Source organism: Theropithecus gelada, chromosome 3 (assembly GCF_003255815.1).
Source record: "Theropithecus gelada isolate Dixy chromosome 3, Tgel_1.0, whole genome shotgun sequence".
Classification (NCBI taxonomy): Eukaryota; Metazoa; Chordata; class Mammalia; order Primates; family Cercopithecidae; genus Theropithecus; species Theropithecus gelada.
In genome coordinates this window covers 167,382,530-167,388,785 of record NC_037670.1, presented here as the reverse complement: position 1 = coordinate 167,388,785, position 6,256 = coordinate 167,382,530, and positions in this window count along the sequence as shown.

Genomic DNA, 6,256 nt, shown 5'->3' with positions numbered 1-6,256 from the left:
TTTTTGAGACGGAGTCTCGCTCTGTCACCCAGGCTGGAGTGCAGTGGCTGGATCTCAGATCACTGCAAGCTCCGCCTCCCGGGTTCACGCCATTCTCCTGCCTCAGCCTCCCGAGTAGCTGGGACTACAGGCACCCGCCACCTCGCCCGGCTAGTTTTTTCTATTTTTAGTAGAGACGGGGTTTCACCGTATTAGCCAGGATGGTCTCCATCTCCTGACCTCGTGATCCGCCCGTCTCGGCCTCCCAAAGTGCTGGGATTACAGGCTTGAGCCACCGCGACCGGCCTATTCAACATTTTTCTAAAGTAGAAACTCAAATGGCCAACAGGGATATGAAAAGGTATTCAACATCAGTAATCATTAGAGAAAATGAAAATCAAAACCACAATAAAATATTACCTCACATTTGTTAGGCTGGTCATTATCAAAAAGACAGTATTTTTCTTTCAGTATTTTAAAGATGTTGCTTTACTGTGTTCTCACTTGCTTTGTTTTCACCAAGAAATCTTCTGTCATCTTTATCTTATTCTACTGTACAAAACATGTTTTTATCCTGTGGCTGCTTTTAAGATTTTTCTCTTTAACACTAATTTTCAGAAATCTGATTATGATATTCTTTGGTACATTTTGTGTATGTGTGCTTGAGTTTTGTCAAGCTTCTTGGATATGTGAGGTTCGAGTTTTGTTGAATTTAGAAACTTTTCAGTCATGATTTCTTCTAATAATTTTTTCTTTCTTCCCATCTTGCTTCTCTTCTTTTAAAACCAGTTATGTTAGTTTACTTGAAGTTGTCCTGTAACAGTTAATTGTCTGTTTCCTTTCAAAAATTATTTTATTTCCTCTATCCTCCATTTTTGGTTTGCCTTTGTTGCTATATCTTCCTAGGTTACTAGTATTTTCTTCTACATTGTCTAATCTATCATTAATTTAATTCAGTGTATTTTTAATGTCAGATATTGTCATTTTCATCTCCAGAAGTTGGATTTGGGGCTTTTAAAATTATCTTCTATGTCTACTTAACATCTCTAGCTTAACTTTTTTATTTTTAAATTAAATTATCTTTTTTTTACTAACATCTGTTCCAGTTTTTCCTTTCATTATACATTGCATTTTTCTGCTTTTTTTGTATGCTTGGTAATTTTTTTATTTTATTCCATACATTGAGTTTTAATTGTATTGGACTTTTTATTTTTCTATAAATATTTTTGAGCTCTGTTTTAGAATACAGTTACATTTCTTGAAATAATCTGATTCTTTTATACCTAGTTTTAATCATTTATTAGATGACAGCAGAGCAGCGTTTAGTTTGGAGATCATTATTCTCCACTTGTGAGCCAAAACCCTTCTGACACAAAACACTCTTGTCCCAATGCCCCATGAATTTTAATGTTTTTGAGTTTGGCTGGTGAAATTATACCCTATTCCTGGCCCTACAGGAAATTCAGTTACTGTTCTCTTTAATCCTTTGTATGGTTATTTTCCCAATCTCAGATGGTTTTCTCACACTCATAGTCTTGTTAATACCCTGTGAATACTGAGGGTGGGCCCTCTGAAGACCTCACAAATTCTCTCTGCCCATCTCTCTCCTCTGCTGTCCTCAGCCCTGTGAACTCTACTTGCCTTATTCTCCTCTCAGTTGTGTCTCCTTGACTGGAGGAGTTTGATGGTTTCCCCCTGGATTTCCCCTCTGTGTGCCATGGCCTGGAAATTGTCTCAAGGTGGTAAGCTTGGGTTATTATAAAACTTACTTCATTTTTTCTTGTCCTTCCTTGCCTGATGTCTAATGTCTTGAAAACTAGTGCTTTATATATTTTGTCCCTTACTTTGTTTTCGCTGGAAATAGAAAGTCAATTATTTTAAAAGAGATTTTTAAAATAACACAAATACTGTTTTTTATATTTATTACATATTTACTAATGATATTCTATCTGTAATAGTCTGTAGTTGGTTTGTATCAGCTCATAGGACCCAGTTGTTAGACACTCAGAAATTTTGTGAACCAGTTGTTAAAAATCGTTGTTTGTTTGAATTTGGCCATGGTGGGAATGTTTATATTCATAAAATTGGTCAAAATGCTATAAATCCAGGCTTTTCCCTTTTTTCCTTTTTATCCCTCACAGGGAGCTGGCTTACCAATTCCATCTGGACTTTTTTTCATTTTGTCTGAAAGACATCCTTTAACATTTCTTGTAGTGTATGTGTCTCCTGGCGAAGAATTATTTTAGTTTTTGTATGTCTGAGAAGTTTATTGTGCCAATGTTTTTGAAAGATATTTTCACTGGATCTAGAGTACTAGGTTAACAGGATTTTTTTTCTTGAAATAATTTAAAGATGTTTCTTCACACTCTTTTGCCTGAATTGTTTCTAGTGAGATGACTGCAGTCATTCTTAACTGTGTTCATTTGTACATAGTGTGTCTTTTATTCTGTGGCTGCTTTTCAAGATTTTTCTTTAATTATTAGCTTTAAGCAATCCAGCAATAAAGTATCTTGTTAAAGTGTTCTTCATGTTACTTGTGCTTGGAGTTCATGAAACTTCTTCAATCTGTGGCTGTTCCTTTTCATTAAATTCAAAACTGCTTCAGCTATTAGTTATTCAATTTCTTTTTTCTGCATTAGTCCTCCAGTTTCATAGGACTCTCAATATTAGGCTACTTAATGCTGTTCTATAGCTCACTGATGCTCTGCTCACTTTTTTTAAGTCAGTTTCTTTCTGTTTTCATCCTAGATGATTTCTATTACCTCATCTTTAAGTTCGATCTGAGATACCTAATCTGCTGTTAATCCCATCCAGTATATTATAAAATCACATTCATTGTATTTTGCATTGGAAGAAGTTTTATTTCAGTCTTTTTCAAATTTTCCGTGTCTCTTCTTAACATAGGTACACTCTCTTCTATCCTGCTGAACATATTGAATATATATTTAATAGCCTTGTCTGCTAACTCCATCATGTGTATCATTTCTGGATCTGTTTCTGTTGAGTGTTTTTCTCCTCCTTATGACCCACATTTTTCTGTTTCTTTGCATATATGGCTTTTTAAAATCGGGTATCAGATATTTGAATTTGATGTTTCTAGCTACTGGAGTATTTGTATCCCTTAAAGAAATTTGGGACTTTATTTTGTGATGCAGATAGATTACATAGAAACAATTTGGTATTTCTGAGTCTTGTCTTGAAGCTTTGTAAGTTGTATCTAGGACAACCTTTAGTGTACAGCAAATTTGCCTTCCCGCCCTCCGTACTGGGATGATCCGCTTCTGAGAATTCTCCTCAATGCCCTCTGTGTTAGGAGGTCTCCCACGCTGGTTGATGGAAACACCATCTGTTCCTGGTACCTTGTGGACTTTGAGATGGTTCTGCTTGATCCATCAAGTGGTCTTTCCCTGGCCTCAGGTTGTTTTCTTGTATGCACTGGTCAGAGCAGTTGAAGAGTCACTGGGAGTCCGATGCACATTCCAGAGCTCTTCCCACCTACCACTTTCTCCTCCCTGGGTCTCTTCCCTGGAATTTTAGCCATTTCGGCCTCCTCAAACCCTGAATACAAGTCTCCTTAACTCAGAAAGCCTGCCAGATGCTGTTTGGGCTTCTCCTCCCTGCAATACTGCCTGAAAAAGGCTATAAACTGGGGCCATCACAGAGTTCACTTTATTCATTTCACTTCTCTCAAGGATCACGGTCTTGAGCCATCTGTTGTCCAGTGTTTCATATATTTCATGCATTTTAATTGTTTCAGGTTTGAGGGTAAATTCAGCCTCTGTTACTCCATCATAGAATTCCCTCAGACACGGACGTGTTTAGCTTTAGGAAATTTTACTGTAACCTATCTTCATGCATTCTCTTCCTCTCCCTTTAGGTTCGTCTTTTTACTACTCTTCACTGATGTCCTGTACTTTCAGCCTCTGTACCTTTGGTCATTTCTGCACCATTCATCCTTTCTTGCCTTTTAATGTCATTTTTATCAGTCTAAAACCCTATGCCTTCTCAAGGACCATCTCAGAGTCCGTCTCTTATGTGAAAGTTACACTGAGCCTCGTACCTGTAAGTAATCTCTTTCATAAACAAACTTGTGTGGGCTTATTCTGTTTGGGTTTTGCTAAGCTTCCTGGATCTGTAGGTGGATATTATTTATCATGTATGAAACATTTTGGCCACTATTTTAAAAATAATTGTTTTCTGCCACCACTTTCTCTCCTTTATATTGAAGACTCCAGTGATATGTGTGCTAGGTGACTTGATATTGTTTGAGAGTTCCCTGAGACCTCTTCCAGTTTTTGTAGTTGTTTAGCATTATTTCCCCCTCTCTCGTTTTGAGTTTCTGTTGTCCTGATTTCATGTGCATAGACATTTATCCCATAGTGTCTACTCCAATTTAAGCTTATCCAGCAAAATTTTCATTTCAGATATTTTTCAGATCTCGAAGTTCTACTTAGCTTTTTTATAGTTTCTCTTTCTTTCTTCATTATGTTGTGTTTTACTATAAATCCTTGAACATATTTAATAATAGCCATTTTAATATAATAGCTATTTATAAGTCCCATTATTTTGATTCATCATCTCTGTCATTTCTGGGTTGATTTCAATTGCCTAATATTACTACTTAGTATAGACACATTTTCCAGCTTCTAAGTATATTCCATAATTTCTCACTGGATGCTCAACATTATGAATGTTAGTTTGTTATTGTCTGAATTTTGTTTTCTTCTCTCAAAGAGTGTTGAGCTTTATTCTAGTGGGCAGTTGACTTGCTTGTAGGTCAACTTGTCTGCTTTTCCTTTCAAGGGCTCTTCTAAGCTTTGTTAGGGTTAATGGATGGTAGACTTATTCTATGTCATTTGAGTCCTACTCTAAGTTATGGGCTTCCTAGGATACCTGTTAAATATTCCAGGTATTCAACAAAGCTATTCTGATTGCTCAGAGCTGTCTCTCTCTCGGCCTTGACCAAGATCTAGTAATTATTCATACTGTAGTTCACCAGCAGTTGTTAATTCCCCAGTATTTATTCTTTGCCTGCCCCTGTGGAGTTTCACCCAATGGATGCCAGCTTAGTATTTACCCAAAGACTCAATGAGACTGCATGAAAATTGTGGGGCTCTTTCCGTGCATGGCCTCCTCTTCTCTGAGTTGTGTCCGCAGCTCAGTAAGAATTTCAGGGTGCCGTGCTCTGCTCGGGTCCCTCTTGTGTGCACAGCAACCCAGGAAGTTCTGGGTAGAAAACAGAAATGATCATAGCATGCAGCTCGTTTGTTTCCTTTCTCTTATGGGTCACAGTCTTGTGCCATCTATTGTCCAATATTAGAAAACAATTATCTCATGTATATTGCCCAGTTTTCTAGGTGTTTATTATTGGAGGGTATAATGGATTGAATTATACCTGCCACCCCCCCACCACCCCAGTAAAAGATATGTTGACATCCCAACCCTCAGTACCTCACAATGTGACTCTGTTTGAAAATAGGGTCATTGCGAGTGTGACTAGTTAAGATGAGGTCATACTGGAGTACTGTGGACTCCTAATATGACTGATGTGCTTGTAAGACGACAGCTGTGGGAAGACAGAAACACGCAGGGAAAATGCCATGTAATGCCAAAGACAGTTTAAAGTTATGTAGCTGCAAGCTAAGGAATGTCAAAAATTGCCAGCAAATCACCAGAAACTAGGAATAGGCAAGGAAGAATTTCCTTCCAGGTTTCAGAGGGAGCATAGCTCTGTTGATACCTTGATTTTAGACTTCTAGGCTCCAGAACCATGAGACAATAAATTCTGTTGTTTTAAGTCACCCAGTTTGTGGTACTTTATTACAGCAGCTCAAGGAATATTACACAGTGGAGAGATTGAGAAGTTCCTTCATCATAAGTGGAAGCAGAAGTTCCTAACTCTTTTAGTATTTGCCATCTGAACTACTTTTCTATCTTTTACTTCCTCCAATAGATAAGTTATTAGAAGGCAAATATTACTTCTTAATTTTCTGTTTTCCACCTATCTAAGCTTGAATTTTATGTGCATGTAAGCTAGATGTGAAATTCATGGGCATCAAATAGGGGTGGGTAAAATATAATTTTGTTTTCTACAATTAAAATTATTCTATATCTAGATCCCTGTTGCATTGGGGTATACATGATTAATTCAGGGATTTCTCAGACAATTCATGCTTTTCTCCCTTTCCTTTTCTCCCCGGGTGGTGTCTAAATTCCAGGGTGCATTAAAAGCACTTATCAAAGCATTGTGGGGAAGGTACTTAGTCTTTGGTCATCA